The sequence below is a fragment of the Neofelis nebulosa genome, chromosome 4 (genome assembly GCF_028018385.1).
Source record: "Neofelis nebulosa isolate mNeoNeb1 chromosome 4, mNeoNeb1.pri, whole genome shotgun sequence".
In the NCBI taxonomy this organism is placed as follows: domain Eukaryota; kingdom Metazoa; phylum Chordata; class Mammalia; order Carnivora; family Felidae; genus Neofelis; species Neofelis nebulosa.
Genome location: NC_080785.1, coordinates 91,784,245 through 91,804,879, shown reverse-complemented (window position 1 = coordinate 91,804,879; position 20,635 = coordinate 91,784,245). Strand labels below are relative to the sequence as shown.

Here is a 20,635-nt window from a genome sequence, read left to right as displayed (position 1 = left end):
AAATGGGACAATGAAAGTGTTTAAGGATTGGTCAGCTGACATGTCAGCTTGGCACGTGAAAAAAATAGGGTGCCTCTTTTTCAACCCATCTGTGTGAGTTTCTTAGAGCCACTGTAACAAAGTGCCACAAACTGGAGGTTTGAAACAACAGAAATTTATTCACCCCCACTTCTGGAGACCAAAAGTCTGAAATCAAGCTGTTGGGAGGGCCATGCTTCCTCTGAAGCCTCTAGAAAAGAATCCCATTTTGGCTCTTTCTAGCTTCTGGTAGTTGTCAGTAATCCTCAGTATTCCTTGGCTTGTAGCTTCACCATTCCTGTATCTACCTTCATTGTCACATTATCTACCTTCTTACCTGTGTCTCTGTGTCCAAATCTTCTCTTTTTATAAGGATGTCACTCATATTGGATTTAGGACACACTCCCATGTAGTATGATTTCATCTTATTTGAACTGATTACATCCGCAAAGACCCTATTTCCAAAAGAGGTCACATTCTCAGGTCATAGGTGGACATGAATTTGGCAGGGGTGAGGGGTACAATTCAACTCCATCCGTTTTAGCAGTGAACGGAGAAAGTAATCAAAAATGGTACTTGGCTAGAAAGCTTTAGGGCATGAAGTAGACAGATTAATGCTCCTTCTGCCACAGGCATTCACATCCTAATCTCTAAAATCTGTGAATGTCTTGTTTTATATGTCAAAAAGGACTTTGCTGATCTAATTAAGCTAAGAATTTTGACATGTGGAGATTATGCTTGATTATCTGGGTGTGCCCGATATAATCACAAGGGTCTTCATAAGGGGAGACAGGAGAGTCAAAGGCAGAAGAAGGTGGAATGACAGAAGCAGACACAGGAATGATGAACTTTGAAGAAGGAGAAGGGACAATGAGCCACAGAATGCTAGCAACTTTCAGAAGGTAGAAGTGAAAAAGAAATAGATTCTCTGTGGAGCTTCCAGAAGAAACACAGCTATACCCACACCTTGACGTTAGACTCAAAAAAAGTCATTTTGGACTTCTGACCCCCTAAATCCATAAGAGAATAACTCTGTATGGTTTGAAGTCACTAAGTTTGTGGTTAATTTGGCACAGCAGCCATAGAAAGCAAGAAAGAGAACTAGTTAAGCTTGTTACTATAGCTGGGAGGGTGAGTCCTGGTCATGCCAAAGAGAAGGAAACAGTAGAGAGATGGAGATAACATTTGGGGGCAGTTGGGGCGGGGCAATGGAGAAATGGAGGAAAGGATGGATATAAGAAAGATCATCCAGAAAGGGGTGAGGGTGCATCTTAGGGCAAATGGGAAGTCAGAGAATACTCTTTGCTTCTGCTCTGTTACAGGCACGTGTTTTTTAGATGATTGTATAAGACAGATGAATTCCAGTTTGGGCCTGAAATTTTAAATAAACACGATTTAAGTTTGTAGGAAAAAGGTGATATTTTCTTAAATTAATGACAGAATTTAGGATTTACATGCAGTTTTTCAGATTCAGAACATTCCCAAGGGAATCTTCCTAATCATTGTTCCTTCCAGATGGCCTCCTACAGATGCCCTTGTTCATTATACAGACCACAACAGTGCTGAAAGGACCTCTCAGAGTTTTGTATCTAGGGGTGTTAAAGGCTTCACTTTGGCTTGGGAACTAAGAAATATTTGTAGCCAAGCAAACATTTCAGAGGTGGGATGTTCCCTGCAAAGGATGATTTGCCCACAAGCATAGAAAGTGTCAGGTCAGGAAAAAGAACTTGAGTGTTACCACTAGCTTCTGAGCTTGGATCAGAATCATGAAGCTAAAAATAAACTCTGCTAGCCAGCTCATTCTGTCATGACCCCACACTTCTTAGGAAACTAATGCTGAAACTATTTTTCAAACAGATAGCAAATCAAGAAAACATCATTCCACACGGGGGATAAAAAGATCAGATGCTCAGAAAAGGACTTCAGAACTGTTTAAAATTATAAAAACAATCTCTTATTTGAGAAAGTCTGATAGCTACCAGTTTCTTTTAACTCCTGATTTTATTTATTTATTTTAAAGAGGAATGCTATTTTATAGGGCGAGGGAGATTCTAGCATTGTGTCCCCAGAGGTTAAAAAAATAAACTAAAAAGTAGAGATGTCTGTCTTCCTGGGATGGATGTAGGAAGTTACTGCCCACTCATAGGTGAATACATCAGGTCAGAGTTTTTTAAATATGGCTACCAGTGGTTTTGAAGTCTTTTCCTCCAGTTAGAGAGCTTTAAAAAATACTGATGCCCAGGCCCCAAATCCTGATATTTCAATATAATTTGCTGAGAAACAGGATTAGGTGGGGTCTGGAATTCCTTGAAAATGTAAAAATTCCTTGATTGACAAGAAATTCTATAATTATGGTCACTTAATTTTAATAAAGTAATATTTATGGTCACTAATTATAATAAAATTGTGATCTAATTTTATAATTATGTCTGAAATCTTATTGTGATAATTTAATGGGCTGACCTCTTTAACAGATTTCATTTAGCAAACATTTATCATGTACTGAGTATGCAGTAGTCTTTAGAAACCTTAGTTCTGTAGGGAAGTGAAGCATATAAAAAAAGTAAGAATTCTCAAGCCATGTGACATGTAGATAGAATTATGTTTAAATGAAAGAGGTACTGGTGAGGGAGGAGAGGTTAAATTTATTCAGGGTGGGATGGAGGTGTAATGGAGAGATAAGAGAAGTCTCTGGTCTTAGCTCAGTTTAGAAAGCTAACTAGAGTCTGTCAGGTTGGCAAGTCAGAGGGGTATTTTCAGAGCCAGGGAAAACATGTGAAAAAACATAGACATGAGATAGCATGTTCAGAAGATTATTAATATTGCTGGAGGGCAACATTTGGAAGATAGTGTCAGGAACTGGGAATTGGCAGAAGGTAGGAAGCAAGGTTGGTCCCAAGAATGGGGCTGAGTGGGGAGAACCTCTCAACCTTTCAAACCTTGGGAAGCACATCCTGGATCCATCTGACAACTGCTAGAAGATTCTCAGAGCGGGGACATGCTCAGACTTGCTATTTTGTAGGATCCCTCTGGCAACCCTGGGAAAGAGTCTAGGAGGAGTGAGACTAGAGGCAGCGAGATGAATAAGGAGGCTGTTGCAAACACAACTGGAAGACTTGAACTAGAGTCATGAATAGAGAGGAAGGGATAGATCTAAAACATACCAGGGAGACAGAAAGAATAAGACCTGGCCAAGGGGTGATAGGTACAAAGGAGACAGGGAGTCAAATTGAGTTCCAGGTTTTTTATTTTCCAGATGGCTCATGATACCCATCTGGCCCTAACATTAAAGGACAATTTATTTTATAGATTTAGTCATACAGGAACAGATATCCTCAGGCTTCGCTCAGCAGCATGGAATGTGAACTGTGTTTCTTCAGGTCATCCTAGCCTTACATGGGCTAGGGGATATGGGGATAAGGTTGTGAAGTGTGTGTAGGCGTTCAGGGTAGAAGTGGGAAGGAAGTAGTGGCTTTTCTTTTGTTTTAATTGTAGTAAAATACGGACAACATATTGTATTTACTGTCTTAGCGATTTTAAACATGCAGTTCAGTGGTATTAAGTATATTTACATTTTTGTGCACCTGTCATCACCATCCATCCCCAGAACTCTTTCCATCTTGTAAAACTGACTCTGTACCCATTCAATTATAATTCCTCATTCTGTACTCTTCCCAGGTCCTCGCAAGCACCATTCTGCTTTCTGTCTCTATGAACTTGACCATTCTATGTACCTCAAATGACTAGAACTATAAAATATTTATCTTTTTGTGACTAGCTTGCTTCACTTAGCAGAATGCCCTCAAGGTTGATGCACATTATAATATATGTGAGAATTCCCTTCCTTTTCGTGGCTTAATAATATTCCATGGTATGTATATATCACATTTGTTTATACATTCACATCTCGCAATGGACACTTGCGTTGCTTCTGCCTTTCAGTCATCGTGAATAATGCTGCTATAAACATAGGTGTACAAATACCTCTTCGAAACCCTGCTTTCCATTGCTTGGGGTGTAGACCCAAAAGTATAGTTGCTGGATTATATGGTAATTCTATTCTTAATTTTTTGAGGAAGTGCTATACTGTTTTCCACGGTGGCTGAATCATTTTACATGTCACCAATACTGTACAAGAGTTCCAATTTCTCCACATCCTCACCAACACTTGTTACTTTGTTTTTTGGGGTTGTTTTTTTGTTTTGTGTGTCTGTCTGTGTATGTTTATAGTAGCCATCCTAATGGGTATGAGGTGAGAGCTCACTGTGGCCTTTTGCTCCAGCTTTCATTAGCTAAAAGCAGCTAATGTCTCTTTTAGTTGAGGGTTCCATAGAGTTTTCTGAAGTGACTTACACCATTGTTCTTGCCCCTGCTTTTTCCTGGTCACTGTTGTGATATTTCTTCTAGACGTGGATGCCTCTGTTGCTGAACTAATGTTCAAAATGGCCACCCCCGCCATCATTGGTGGGTGGCTACTTCTTTCTCTGTTCTGATAGCCATCAAGCCATGAGAGGTAATCACCCTCTCCCACTGCCCATCAGTCCCCAACAGAACCTTACACTCATAGCCTCACTTGCACTGGTTCCGAACCAATCATTTGACTTGTATTCAGTCTACTTCTGCCCCCTCTCTACCTGACACAAGGAGAAGGGCCAGAAAATAAAGTAGAAGGTGCAAACCTGGGCTACATTCCCACATTGTCCCCCTTTCCAGCCTAAGCCTGGTCTCCCTTTCTCCCTCCTCCTCTTCTAGTGTAAGTACTTTCCCCAGCCTGGATATAGTCCTGGAAGTGAAGGAGTGACCCCCAGTCTCCACCCACTTGAAGCATTCACCCTGCAGGATGACTACCAGTGCCACGGATCCAACCACTGTCTGCATGAGCCTTATAGGGCTTTCCTGCAAATAAAACCCTAATGGACCTACTCAGGGATTCCGAATTCATCCTCTGGCCTCTTGCTTTAATGTCATAGAGATTTCAGACCAGATTGCTAGAATTTAGACCTATCCTTCTGCCTAATATAGAAATTATTCATAGTTAAGTATCATATAAATCCTGGTAAAACAGGTTCCTGCAGTAGCTCAACATAGTATTTTCCGTACATCATTTCTTATTCTGTTCTATGCTCAGACCTGAGGTTTGGGGCCTGCGTTAGTTTCCTGGGGCTGCTGCCACCAATGAACACAAACTGGGTGGCTTAAAACAATAGACATTTATTCTCTTACAGTTCTAGAGGCCAGACCCCCAAAAGTGTCAGCAGGGGCCATTCTTTCTGAAGGCTCTGAGGAAGTATCTATTCCTCACCTCTCCTCCAGGTTCTGGTGGCTCCCGGCAATCCTCAGCATTCTTTGGCTTCTGGCCTAACTCCAGTGTTGGTCTCCATCTTCACAGTTCTTCTTACCCATGTCTGTGTGTTAAATAACATTTTCCTTTCTCTTATAAGGACACCAGTCACTGGATTTGGGGCCCGCCCTCAATCCAGGATGACCTCAGCTCAGAATCCTTAATTATGTCTGCAAAATTCCTATTTCCAAATATGGTCACATTTCTAGGTACAGGGGTTAGGACTTAAATCTATCTTTTGGGAGTGACTGTGCACCCATGATGGGGCCCAACAGGCGGGTCACATCTGTAGCAGTTGTTCCACTGAGGTGGTGACCTAGAGAAAAGCTCTATCTGATAATTGGCTATTTGGAACAAATTGGGAAATAGCTTCCTTCTGACTTTAAAGTTAGGTCATATTTGGTGCTCTGAAGAGTATTTGTTGTTAATGAGAATTTAGAGTCTCTCTCTCTCTCTCTCTCTCTCTCTCTCTCCCTGCCCCCCCCTTGAAATATGCCCACACACACAATTGTATTGTAATTTTCTACTTTAAATAATTTTCCCATTTTCTAAAGTGAATTCCTCTCAGTTTTCCACAAGACATTCCATTCTCCATCTTCACCTAGAATTGGACAAATGACTTAGCTTTTCAAAGAAAGTCTCCCACATTCTTCAAAATCACACATTCTCCCATATTCCTTAAGGCAAGGAATTGCCTCTTGTCACCATGTTCCTTCCCTGAATGTGATGGTGAAAAGGCCTTGACCACCCCCACCCTCTTGTCAACTTTAGCTATGGCCACATGCTTCTCCTGCTCAGAAGCCAGCAGGAGACAGTAGCTGGGATGCTGGAGCTATTTAGAGTGGTATGATTAGTTTTCATGTCTCCTGACCACAGGCTTTGCCATTTGATGAATTTACGACACTGCTTGTGAATATCAGTTTCTACTTAGTAACTAACAAGAGTGACTGATTACACAATCCCAAATTGATATTTGGAAACTTTTAAGAAAAAAAAAAGTCTGGGAGATGAGATTTATTACCATTCTCAAGCACTTCCTGAACAGAATTTAAAACTCCCTCCTGGAAAAGATTGTAAAATAAGACTCTCCTTGGCCAAGGGAGAATAGTCTACAGAAAACAAACATAAATATCAAACAAGGAAACAAAGTCTTCTGGGAGAAATAAGGATGGCAATGAGATGTGGAAGTCAGAGAGAGAAATTGAAAGAGAGAGAGAGAGAGAGAGAGAGAGAGAGAGAGAGAGAGAGAGTGGGACACATGTTTGCACAAGCCTAATGATGTCAGCCTGTTCACAAGAGTTCACAAGAATGCCTTCCCCACTTACCACAAGGGAGCCAAGACCAGTATGAAGATGGGGCTCTTTTAATCATGGACTCAGTTACTTTCCTCTCCCCATTGTTTGTACCCACTCTGTGTTACACGATGCTAGGACTAGGAAAAAATGATACTGCCTGAATCTCATTGAAGTGTTCTTTAGCCTCAACGGTGACGTGAAGCCTGCTTTAGATACCTTAAAAATTGGTTGGGCACCTTGAAACTGACTTTAGCAAGAATTAAATCTGTGGCATTGAGTTAGAGAGAGGAAAACTAGCTCTTTTGGACTAATGGTAGGTGTACTACTTTGCAAAAAGGAGACCAGAAAGGGAAGTGGAACACTCTAACATAAAGAGGTGCAGTACTCTCTATATTCACTGGACCATAGCAGCTGCAAAAAAGGTATAGTTCACCTCCTCAAATTAAATGGAGAGATGCTCCTTTTCTTCACAGGATGGAAACCACTATGATAATCTACACAAGTATTTAACTTACCAGAAAAGTGGTTTAAAAAATTAGTGACAAATTGTTTTCTCTTTTACCTCTGTGCTTTTGCCCAGAGGAAGAGACACAATATTATACTATTGGTACTTGCCTGCTGTCCTCTGGGAAATAGTCTCTCAATATGGAAAAGACAGGGATCAGAATAGCCCAGGAATAAGGGAATCCATCCATCCATCCATCCATCCATCCATCCATCCATCCATCATCCTACCAACACATTAAGTACAGAGGCATTCAGCACTGTAAGGGATGTAAAGGTAAATATGACACAATGCTGAAATTATATACCTTTTAACTGCAGAATCTTGTGATTCTGTAGTTTTCCCCATTAGATGATAAATCCACCAATCTTCCTCTAGCCATGCTCAACAGTTGACTACCAGAGAAAGAGGTATCTATCTGAAGTCAAGAAATTTATGTTCAAATCCCAGTCCTGTTACAAGTTGTGTGGTTATAGGTTAATTAATTAAACTGTCTAGACCACAGCTTCCTCATTTGCAAGTGAGAAATAATTCCACCTTCAGAGAGTTATAGGGAATAAACAAAATATATAAAACTGCATATAGTAGTTCTCTTTCTCCTAATTCTTATAGGAAGACCTTTCCATCTAACAAGAATGTAGCATTTCTCTGTAAAATAGTCTATGGTATTTACAACTTTGGTTTAAGACTTGTAAAGAAAGGAATTTAATTGTATTCCTCAAGTCAGTATTACCTGGCAGGTCTCCTGGGTTTTTTTTTTTTTTTTTGTAGACTATCTCCTTTCCAGGATTCTCAGAGTGTCCTAGTCTGAAGAAGTTTCGAAGTTCTCGGTCCATCTCCTGCTTCGTGCCAGGTCACCTTGGGTTTCTGTCTTTTCCAGCGCTACATCTCCTTGAATATTTATGGTTTTAGCACATGCTAATGCATTTAGGAGCTCCAAAGGAACCATTATTGCTCTTACTTATGCTTAAATGTTTGCTCACCCAGCCCACAGACTCGCTGGCACATACCAGGGAGCCACATGCTTTTCCCAAGTATGTGGGTCAAAGGCTATTTTTTATCATTTGGGTCAGATACATACTATTTATAAACTTATCTTAATTAGATTTTTAAAAATATCCTAAAGTTTCTCCAGCCAAAACTTTGGGTTCAGAAAATGTTTATTCCTGAATGGTATTTTTTATTATTCAAAATGCATTTATGGTTCTTGAGAAAAATAAGATGAGAATTGGCAAATGCCATTTGAAACAAAGGGGGAAATATCTACAGAGGTGGAAATTCCACACTATTTTTCTAATTTCATAGAGATTACACTGGGCATAATTGTGGATTTTTAAAAAGACCTTGCCCTACCAATTTCTTCTGCCAACCAGATCTGAGATTATGGGCAAATAATCTCTCAGAGTTTACTTTTCCAATTTGTAAATGGGGAGTATAATACCTAAGTTCAGGATAGTGTGAGATCATAGGTAATGCCTGTAAAACATGTGGAAGACAGCCTGACACATTACACTCAATAAACACTGTATCCTTGTTTTGATTTCCTCATATTTCCCACTACATGCATATGTACTGTATCTCAAGGGTGGGGCCTTTTGTAGGTCAAAGTGTCAGCTTCACCATATAAGCTATCACCAATGCAAAATTTTTCTTCTATGCTTGAAGGATGTTACCCTTCCCTTTTTTATATATGAATACTAAAATTTAGTGGTAGAGATTATTGATTATATACATTATTGAATATAGATTATATTTAATCTATATTGTAGTCTAGCACACAGAGAAGTAGTTGAAATCCCCCCATTTCATGCATTGTGGATATACATATTGAACACCTTAGGTGTCTGGGGCTGTTAGGCTTAAGTACACAGTGATAACCAAACATACATGCTCCATATTTTCATGATGTTTCAAACCTTAAATACAAAAATTATATGTGTAATTACAAATTGTGGTAAATGCCATGAAATAAAGGACTAAAGGTTATGAGAAGGAATAAAACAGGGAACAAAACTTAGATTAGAGGATTGGTCAAAGCAGCCTTCTTGGGGAGAAATGTCCTTTATTTAAGCTTTGACCTATACCAAGAGCTGGTCAGGAAAACAACAAAAACAAATTGCATTCCAAGTGGAGCCTGGGAAAAGTGATCTATTTTGAGAAACCAGGAGAAGAGAAGGTCCCAATCACCTAATGAAAAGGAGCATGAGGAAAGATGGCATTAGAGGGGTGGCAGGGCAGGACCGCCAAGGTCTTGTGGTCATGTTACAGGGTCTACATGTTATTTTGTGTACAGTGGAGATAATAGAAGTATTTTAAGTGGAGGAATGAACTGCTCAGATTCAGGATTTTTAGATGACATTCTAGCTGCAGTGAAAAGAATGAGTTGGGATCTGGGTGGGAAGGGAAGTGTGGAGGTTAAGAAAGAAAGCAGGGAGACTAGGCAGAAGGTGGGAGAAACCACTGTCTTGGCGTAAGTTGGAGGCTGAGCTGAGAGCACCTGCTGCTGGATGGATCACAGGAAAGAGGTTGAGGAGGGAAGGACTGACAATGAGTTCTCTTTCCTGCTTGAGTAACTGAAAACAGTGCCCCACTAACAGAGCATCATAAGAGTGGTCTTAAGTTGGTCATGGATTTCAATTGCTTATTAATTGGGTATTAATTTATATACTTAGAGAATTTTGCTTAGGATTTTCTTTTTTCATTGTTTTGTTTCTACCAAATTGCTAGTTGTTACCATCTTGATTGTCTAGTTGATGGTCTCCAATTCTTTGCTGGCAACAAGACCTTCGACATAAGAGTATGGAACTGTTGGGTTGTCTAGGTACATCATCTTCTACCCAGTCTTAGTCATCATTGCAAATCTTTAATAACTACTGCTTTAGAAGAATGTCAAACTCCAACAGGGTTGTTCTCATTGTTCTCTGAACATCTGCCCGTTTTTTTTTTCCTGCACCTTTGCTCTTGTCTGCAATGCCCTGCTCCTTCCTGCCTGCCAAGTAGAAATTTGATCACCCTTTAAGATTCTTTATGCTACTGCCTCTGAGAAGCCTTTACGGATCAATCAGCTCAGTTGACTTTTTCTGACACATCAAACTTGACCTTGAAATCTTAGTTTTCTTTGTATGAGTATGGGTCTTTTCTACCCACTTGCATTGTAAGTTTCTTGAAGACAAGGATGAGGTCTTTCTATGCTTCCAGAAACTTTCATAAATCCTCACACGTGGTCAAATTTTAAAAATGTTTCTTGGTCAAGTCAGGTGGGAGGGGAGCCTGCTGAAGAGATATTCTAGGTCAGGTACAACCTTAAAACAATGTTTACACTACAAACTAAAAGCAACTACCTGATGGCACATAAATAATATGAAGTTTCTGCACATATCTCCACATATCACAAAAGAGTTATGTCATGGCCTCTGTTTTCTCCTACCTATCAATGCATATTGGAGACTGAACTTGAAGAACATATTTTTTAGAGCTTTGTGATATTTCAATGCTATCTGTGCTGTACATTCTAGAGTCACATTGTTTGTTTTTGTTTTTCATTCTCTGAAATATATTCATCAAGACAGCTTCTGGGCGTGGATCCAAAAAACAGTTTCAAGAAACCAGGGAATTAAATAGCACCAACCAAATTTTCAGTTGTAACAATAACTATTAAGCAGATCTCATTTAATTCTGGTCTGTGATCTGGACCATGGAAAATTAACTCTTGCCTTTTCAAGTCTCAATATTTATGAAGCTGGGATACCAAACTAGTGTCTGTCTAGATTTTTGATACCCTAACCCCCAACCCAAGTGTGCCATATCATAGCACACATATCTTTAAAGAGTGTCTAAAGTTGTTTTCTTTGAGAATTTGGGGAATTTTCAAAATAATCTGGAAGCCATTTATAGTATCATAAAGCCAGTATATGTAGTCTTTTTGTTTAGGAGCTTGAAGTAAAAAGAAAAAAAAAAAAAGGAAAGCAATGTCAATATGGACACAACATAATTTTTACATTGCATTTTATTGTCCTGTTTCTGGAAACCATTCAGAATTCTTTGAACTGGATTCCTCTCCTCCTTTCGTCTGGGGATCTCAACATCTACCCTAGTGGTTCTTAACCCAAGCTCAAATTAGAATGCTCTGTGGAACTGACATCCAGGCACCAGGGTGATTCTAATGTGCAGCCAGGGTTTAAGACTAAGGAAGCTAACTAAACATTAACACGTTATAGCAGATGTGCTTCAATCTGAGCACAGTGGAGTGGAAATGTTCATAACAGCCTTCATTACAATAGGTCCAGTCTGGAAACAACCCAAATGTCAATCAAAAGTAACTAAATGGATAACTAAATCATTAAATACTCACACAAGAGAATGCAATATGGCAGTACCAATAGCTGAGTTATAGCTATGCAAAACAGCATAGATGAGCCTCATAATGTTGACTGGAAGAAGCCAGACCTAAATAAATGTATATTGTTCCATTATATTTTTATAAGATTCAAACATGGACAAATTTAATCTATGTTGTTAAAAGTCAGGATATTGATTACGTTTGGGGAGGGAGATGGGGCAGGAATGGGGAGTGATGACAGGGAGAGAATTCATGGTGTTGGTAATGTTCTCTTTTTGGAGCTTTGCAAAGTTAGAAGCCTAAGGTTATACAACATAAAATTATGTTTTTGCTTTATCATTTCAGTATGACCTCAAATCTATATGCTGAAATAATTAAAGAAATTCAACTATATTAACAAACAATATAATCTTTTGGAAGAAGCTCTTTGGTGAAAAATAATAATAATGAAAGTTTACGGTGTCATTTATCATTATGGGTCTTGATTTGCTACTAGTTCTTGTTTTGTTTTGTTTTTTTCAATGTGATGCAGTCTTGGAGACAGACCTACTTAAGATAATATTTTGGAAGTTAATATATTAATTACAGTAAATGGGGGTCTAAGAAATCTGTTCATTTAAGTCTATTTTAAACCAAATAGCATATGGTATAAAGCCAATTATATGATTTTCAAACAAATGTAATATCTTATAGATTCACATTGGTTTTTCTTTTTTAAAATTTTTAGGGGCACCTGGGTGGCTCAGTCGGTTAAGCATCTGACTTCAGCTCAGGTTATGATATCATAATCCATGAGTTTGAGCCCTGCGTTGGGCTCTGTGCTGACAGCTTAGAGCCTGGAGCCTGCTTCGGATTCTGCGACTCTGTCTCTGTCTCTCTGCCCCTCCCCTGCTAGTGCTCTGTGCCTCTCTCTTAAAAATAAATAAACATTAAGAAAATAAAAAATAAATAAAAATTAAAATTTTTTTAATGTTTATTTTTTGAGAGAGAGGGAACACAAGCAGAGAAGGGGAAAAGGGAGGGGGACAGAGGATCCAAAGTGGGCTTGTGCTGACAGCACTGAGCCCGGTGTGGGGCTTGAACTCATGGACTATGAGATCATGACCTGAGTGTCAGTTGGACACTCAGCCAACTGAGCTACCCAGGTACCCCCAGACTCACATTGTAATATAGACCTTAGCAGGGTTAACACTGGACTATTTTAAACCACCCTTGATGTCTTGAAGGTACCTAATAAATTTATGAGTTGAAACATTTTATTGATTCAGCTGATACTGGACTGAATCATTTAATTTACTTTGAAATGTTATTTTCTGATTATGATAGTAATATGTTTATTGCAGAAAAGTTAGAAAATAATAAAAAGAAAAATGCTCATAATTCAAACACCTGGAGGTAAGCACTTCTAAACATTTTTTTAAAGTTTATTTATTTTTGACAGAGAGAGTGTACATGTGCGAGAGAGGGGCAGAGAGAGAGAGAGAGAGAGAAGGAGAATCATAAGCAGGCTCCATGCTGTCAGTGCAGAGCCCAACATGGGTCTTGAGCCCACAAGCTGTGAAATCATGACCTAAGCCAGAATCAAGAGCCAGATGCTTAACCCACTGAGCCACCCCACTTGGAGGTAAGCACTTCTAACACTGTGGTATAATCCTCTGGGAAGAGGTATATGTACATGCATTTAAACAAAATTAGCTACATAGCTTTGAATCCCTTTTGTCATCTAGTTGTATAAGCATTTTGCTAAGTCATAAATGTTCTGCAGGGCTATGAATTTTAAAGGTCACATAGCATGCCATAACTTATTTAAACACTCCTGTTGATCATTTAGGGTTTTCCATTTTCTTGCTTCCATTAGGTGCAAAGAATGAGCTTTGCAAGGTGTAGAAAACAGGGTAAGGACTGTCAATTGTATCTCAATTAAAAAGGAAAAAGAACTACAGCAGGTAATATGAGGGGGAGGAGCTGGCATGAGCAAATTTTTGTGCACCTTGTCTATTGCTGGCATCCTTCTCTCCCTCGTCCTCTTCTTTTGTCTACTTAACCCCTAGCCCCCACCTTTTTCTTCCTCCTTCTTCTTCTCCTCCTCCTTTTCTCTGGCTACACTGGTCTCCTTGCTTCCCATCAGTACACAAGTTTACTCTCCTGCCTTTGGGAATTTGTGGCTCCTTCTGCCTAGATCACTTTCCTGTCACCATGTAGTTCCCTCACTTCCTTGAGGTCTTTATTCAAATGTCACCTTTTCAGTAAGACCCTCTCTGGTCACCCTATCTAGTATTTCACACACTTAACCCCGATTCTTATATCGTCTCCAAGATTTGTTTACCTTTTTCCCTCTAGCATTTGTTATTATCTACCATAGTTTCTATTTCCATTATCTTTGTCAGTCTCCCCCACTGGACTATTAAGCACTAAGAGCACAGGGATCTTCACTCCTTTTGTTTGCTGCTGAATCCTCAGTGTCTAGACTGTGTCATCTCATTCTAAATGCTCAAAACATATTTGTTGAATGAATCAATGAATCAACATCACTGTTGTCATAATCATCATCAACAGCCCATCTCCTTTAGGAATCCTTTATTGAATATCCACGCTGTATGGAAATTTATAATCCAGTCAGAGCAACTGGGTACATAATTTAACAGACTCCATTACTTGAAGTAACCCCCTCAGAGTACATCCTCAGAGACAGATCAAACAATGAAATTGAATAGATGGTATTTGTTTATGTCACTGAACATAACAGCTAGACCATAAGAAGCTGGAAAAACTGCTCTAAGTGCATAATTAACCAGATTAAAATGATTCAAAAGGGATTTGTGAAGGAAAGGAAATTCGGGGTTAAGGAACCTCTTAATCTTCCCAATTCTTGCAAAATGTGAGGAATAATTTATTAAGATGACAGGATTTATCCACCTTATCTAGAAGAACAAGACAGCCTGACCCAGTCTGCCCATAGTAACTCTGCCAAACCTCAGTAGTGGATCAACTCAAAAGTACATTTTCCTTGTTCCGCCTCCTGTTCCAAAACCAATAGACGCTGTTGAAGAAAAGCAAGTCACCAGCTCCATTGCACATATGCAATACTCAGCTTCATGCAGGCCCACAGCTCTGCTTAGCAATCCTAGAATAGAGAGGTTCTCAATAGTTTTGGTCCAGAACACACTTTGTACTAAATTATTAAGGACCCCAAAGAACTTTTGTTCATGTGCATCATATGTATTGATGTTTATTAGAAATTAAAATCAAGAAATTTCAAAAATATTTAAATCATTTAAAAATAGCAATAAAATCAATATATGTTAATACAAATAACATATTTTTATGAAAAATAACAATATTTTCCAAAAGAAATCAGTGAGAAGATGAGCATTGTTTTACATTTGTGCTAATCTCTTTAATGATTGATTTAATAAAAGATAGCTGGATTCTCATATCTGCATCTCCATTCAGTCTGTGTAGCTTCTGGAAGACTCCACCATCCACTCATGAGTGAGAGTGAAAATGTAGTAACTTATTGCACTGAGTCTGTCTTCCTGAAGTTTCCTGATGGTTTTTGCTTGTTACCAATAACCTCCCAATCAATGTCAAATCCTGTGGTAGGGATTTAGCTAAAGGTATTGGGGAAGACTTCATGGGCATTGAGGTAGGTATTAAAGGCTGACTCTGAGTATACAAGTCAAGGTAGAAGAAAGGGCAGTGATGGGTGAGGGTGTAGGGAGAACAATCCCTGTGACAGGAGATGAGGGAAACTGAGGCTGGAAATGTCCCATAAGGAATCTGGGCTCCTCCTGGGGGCATTAAGAAGCATGGAAGGTGACAGGCAGGCTAGTTTGGGAAGGAGGCGTATTGAGAAATACTTCCTTTTTAGAACAAGAGGAAAGGGAGCAAAGGATACAGATATTGCTAGTGGTGGTAGTGACATGTAGGAGAGTAGAGTGCTCATTCATCTACTCAGTGGATTATTGAGCTCCCCCTAAGTACCATATGATTGATAGTTTTACTTACTCTGCATGTATAAGATGAACACCATCTGGGAGGAGGGGTATGGTTACAGCTTAGAAGGGCAGTAAAAGTTTGAAACAACTTCTGCAACTGGTATTGGTAAGGGTCTCACAAAGATTGACAGTCAAAGAACCACCAGGGTTTCATCAGTGGATAGGCTAATCCACGGTCAGGAAATTGTAAGAGCCAGTGGAGCAGAAGACAAAAAGTGTAAATGAACTATGAGTGCTCATGAGAGCGTAGTTAAGATGATTGGCCCTAGATTTCAGGTTTTTTTTTTTTTAAATCAAGGTAAAATTTACATAACATAAAATTAACCATTAACCATTTTAAAGTGTCAGATTCAGTGGCATTTAGTACATTCACAGTCATGTGCAACCATCACCTCTGTCTACTTCCAAGATATTTTATCACCTAAGAGGTAGTCCTGTTCCCATTAAGCAGTCACTGCCCATTCACCCCTCCTCCCAGCCCTAGGAAACAATTAATTTCTTCTCTTTCTATGGATTTTCCTGTTCTAGGTGTTTCATATCAATAGAACCATGCAATATGTGACTTGCTTCTTCACTCAGTATTATGATTTCAAACTTCTTCCATGTTGTAACACATATGAGTACTTTATTTCCTTTTGCTGCCAACTAATGTTCCATTTTATGGATATACTACATTTTGTTTATCTATTCGCCAGCAACGCGCATTTGTGGTTTATTTCTACTTTTTAGCTATTATGAGTAATGTTGCTATGAACATTTGTGTACAAGTTTTTGCGTGGACATACGTTTTCGTTTTTCTTGGGTATATACCTAGGAGTGGAAATGCTGGGTCATAGGGTAGCTCTATGTTAAACTATTTAAAGACCTGCCAAACTTTTCCAAAGCAGCAATGTATTTCCACCAGCAATACATGAGGGTTCTAAATTCTCCACCTCTTTGCTTGTTATTATTTGTCTTACTTTATTATATCCTTCCTTATGGGTGTAAAGTTGTAGTTTGACTTGCATTTCCGTAATGACTAATGCTACTAAGCAACCTTTCACATGCTTACTTACCATATGTACCTTTTCTATGGTGAAGGGCCAGTTCAGCTCTTGCCCATTTTCTATTTGGATTGTTTGTTTTTTTAGCATTTCGAGAATTCTTAATATATTCTTGATGCATTCGTGATTTGCGAATATTTTCTCCCATTTTGTACCTTGCCTTTTCATTCTCTTAACAGTGTCATTTGCAGAGCAGAGACTTTTAATTTTGTTGAGGCCCAAACTACTATTTTAAAAAAATGTATTGATCATGCTTTCTCATGTCATGTCTAAGAACTGTTTGCCTAACTTTACTTTCTGAAGATTTCCTCCTTTTTTCTTATAAAAGCTTTATAGTTTTACACTTTTACATTTACATCCACAATCCATTTGAGTTAATTTTTATACAAGTTATGAATTTAGGTCAAGGCTTACTTATTTATTTATTTTGCCTATGAATATTTAATTGTTCCAGTAACATTTGATGAAAGACTATATCCCCTTTACCGTTCGATTGGCTATGTGTCATTGTCAGAAATTGGTTGACTATGCTCGTGTATAGCCTCAATTTCTGGATTCTCTGCTATGTCTCCTTGACCTATGTGTCCATCTTTCTTCAATACCACACTGCCTTGATTACTGTAGGTTTATACTAAGTCTTAAAATGGGGTAAAGTGAGTTCTCCAGCTTTGTTCTTTTTCAAAGCTGTTTGGCTGTTCTAGTTCCTTTGTCTTTTCATACACATTTTAGAATCAGCTTGTTGATATTTACAAAAAATTCTGGAATTTTGATTGGGATTATGTTGAATCTATAGATTAAGTTGAGAATTGACATCTTAACAATTCTGAGGCTTCCATGGATAGACATGACATATCTTTCTATTTATTTATATCTTCCTTTATTTCTCCAATCAGCCTTCTGTAGCTTTCAGCATACAGATCCTGTACACGTTTTGTTAGATTTAAATCTAAGTATTTCAATTTTTGGTATGATTTTGAATGGTACTTAAAAAATTTTTCATATTCTAATTGTTCATTGCTAATGTATAAAAATAAAACTGATTTTTATATATTGACCTAGTATTCTGGTGTTTATAAATTATTTATGAGTTCTAGAAAATTGATGTATACTCCTTAGGATTCTTTTGATGTTAATAATTACATCATTTAAGAGTTGAGATAGTTTTCAGGGTGCCTGGGTGGCTCAATCAGTTGAGTGTCTGACTCTTGGTTTCAGCTTAGGTCATGATCCCAGGGTCATGGGATCATGTCCTGTGTTGGGCTCTGTGCTAAGCATGGAGCCTGCTTAAGATTCCCTCTCCCTCTCTCTCTTTCTCTCTCTCTCTCACCCTCTTTGCTCACTCTTTCTTTCTAAAATAAAAATTAAAAAAATAAAAGAGTTGAGATAGTTTTCTTTCTTTTTTTTTTCCAATCTGAAAGCCTTTTTTATGCCTTTTCTGTCCATGCCATGCTTGTGCTCAGGGGAGGTACTGGTATTTATGACAATTTGCACACAGAATTGGGAGATTCCCTTCTTTGATTCTCTCCTTTCTTGGATTTCTCCCAAACTTTCCACATTCAAAGGGATCCTATTCTAGCTCCAGTCCAAGGTGGTAGTATAGGAAGACCTTGAACTCACCTCCTCCTAGGCGAAAGAGGACTTCAACTACCTCCATATTGACCTTAACTTTCTAGTTGATTAAGTTCTTCTTTCCAGTTTGTCTCTTAATTCGGGCCAAAGACCCTGAGGGCAAAGCAACGCCTGCCGGGAACTGAAACTACCCCTCAAGCAATAAGGACTGCCCTGAGCCAATAAGACTCCACCATCAACTCCAAGACAATGACCAACCTGACCTTTACTGACCACCTGCATGTACCCACCCACCTTTGTCCCACATTTTCTTTACATATTCCTGGAAGTATTTTTGGTACTTTAGAGACAGTCTTTGATGTTAGTCTGCTATCTTCCTGGTGTTGGCCTCACTGAATAAATTCCCTCTTTGTTTCATCTCCACTAGTTCCTCTGCCTTTGGATTTTGTCAGTGGTGAGTAGACAAACCTGGTCTTTTTGGGTCCCCTGGAGCTAGGTGCTCTTGCACCCTAACTCCCTGGCTACATATTTGGTGAGCCAGCCAGGAGCTGTACTTCCAGTTTGTCCAGCTCCCTCAGGATTATACCTATTGATAGAACAATTACTCCTGAAGAACTGAGGACTGACTGAACAGCTTCTGCCCAACAAAATATAGAATATCAAAAGACAACAGCAAGAGAAACAGACAGTAACAAAGGGAACCCTCACCCCTAATGTTGCCAAGGGAAGTGGGGAGAGATAGTACTGAGAGACCAGGAACAGACTCCTCTGTTCTTGGGCACAGAAAAAAAAAAAAGCTACAGTTTAAAAAGAGCAACTGGCATATAAAAGAGAGGACTAGAATTCTGCTAACAACAACAGAGGAGCCATGGGAGCACTCTCTGGGTCTCCCCAGACTGGAGATGACAGGGACTGGAGAATGACAGGTTTACATTTTTTTATCCACCATTTTTTTTAATGTTTATTTATTTTTAAGACACAGAGAGCACAAGCAGGGCAGGGGCAGAGAGAGGGGGACAGAGAATCCAGAGAGGGCTCCACACTGACAGCAGTGAGCCTGATGTGGGTCTCAAACTCATGAACTGCGAGATCATGAGATTATGACCTGAGCCAAAGTCAGCCACTCAATTGACTGAACCACTCAGGCCCCACATTTTCCATCTGCCTTAAAAGCACGGACCGGAGCAGGATCCAGTTTCTATGGCTGGCCTGCAGCCTCAGTAAGCCCCAGGCCCACAATGCACACCAGTGCCAATTGCACTGGGACACACACACACACACACAAGCCATGCTTTTTTTTCTTTTTTCTTTAAAAAATTGCAGTTTCAAAGAGCAACAAGCATGTAAAAGATCCATTTCTGGACTGTACCCCACCTCAGCTCCTGCTGCCCCTTCAGGGCACTCTCTGGGTGGAGAGTCCTGGCATACCCTAGTTTACATCCACTTCAGCTTCAAATATCTTGTCAAGGTGTCCTCTGCATGTAGAGCTCCAAGTCCCTTCAGCTGGTACCCACTTTAGTTTCAGCTATCCTGCCCAGGCACCCTCTGTGTAGAGAGCTCAAGGACCTCCTGACCCATAGACTGCTTTAGTTCCAGCCACTCTGCCAGGGCACCCCCTTGTACAGAGCTCCCCAGGACACATCAACTTGCATCCATTTCAGCTTCAGCTGTCCTGCCAGGGTATCCTCAATACACAGAATCCCAGGACACCCCAGCCTGCACTCACTTCAGCTTTAGCTATCCTGACAGGGCACCTGATATGTAGAGAGCCCCAGGATCCCCAGTCCAGGCCAGTCACGGCTTCAGCCAGCCAGCAAAAGTCACCAACTGCCACACACAGTCTACACAGGGGACAACCATATACAAGACCATTCCTTCAAGTTTAGGAGAAGTAGCTGCTCTGCCTAATCTATAGAAACAAAAACAGAAAGCCAAGCAAAATGGGAGGCAGAGAAATATGCTCTAAAAGAAGGAATTAGAAAAAAATCCCAGAAAAAAACTAAAACAGATGCTCACTGGGTTGCAGAGAAAAGGGGAAGAACTAAGTGAAACCTTTAATAAAGAAACTGAAAATATAAAAAAGAATAAATCAGAGTTGAAGAATACAATAACTGAAATAAAAAACACACTACAGGGAATCAGCAGTACACTAGGGTATGCAGAAGGACATATCAGTGATCTGGAAGACAGACTAATGGAAAGCACCAAGATGAATAGCAAAAAGAAAATAATTTTTTAAAAAATGAGGATAGGTTAAGGGATCCCTTGGAAATATCAAGTGAGCAAAAATTCACATTATAGGGATTCCAAAAGAAGGAGAAAGGGGTAGAAAAATTATTTGAAGAAATAATAACTGAAAAGTTTCCTTAACTAGGGAAAAAAAATAGATGTCTAGGACAAGAAGCACAGAGTTCCAAACAAGATGAACCCAAGGAGATCCACACCATGATACATAATAATTGAAATGTCAAAGTTTAAAGATAAAGAAAGAATTTTAAAAGTGGTAAGTGAGAAGCAAAAATTTACC

The 20,635-nt window shown here is 39.3% G+C and overlaps 2 long non-coding RNA genes across 2 annotated transcripts in view; one reads left to right on the top strand and one right to left on the bottom strand.

The window, feature by feature from the left end:
* LOC131509540 (uncharacterized) overlaps nt 1-18,525 on the top strand; it is a 43,367-nt gene extending 24,842 nt beyond the window's left edge. Inside the window, exon 3 of the long non-coding RNA XR_009260564.1 lies at nt 18,235-18,525. This is a non-coding gene — a long non-coding RNA (uncharacterized LOC131509540). The remainder of the gene's footprint in view (nt 1-18,234) is intronic.
* On the bottom strand, nt 5,210-8,013 carry LOC131509539 (uncharacterized). Its single transcript, XR_009260563.1, has 2 exons — nt 7,893-8,013; nt 5,210-5,423 (listed from the first exon to the last, which is right to left on the bottom strand). It is a non-coding gene; the product is annotated as an uncharacterized LOC131509539 (long non-coding RNA).
* Nucleotides 18,526-20,635: the final 2,110 nt, after the last annotated feature.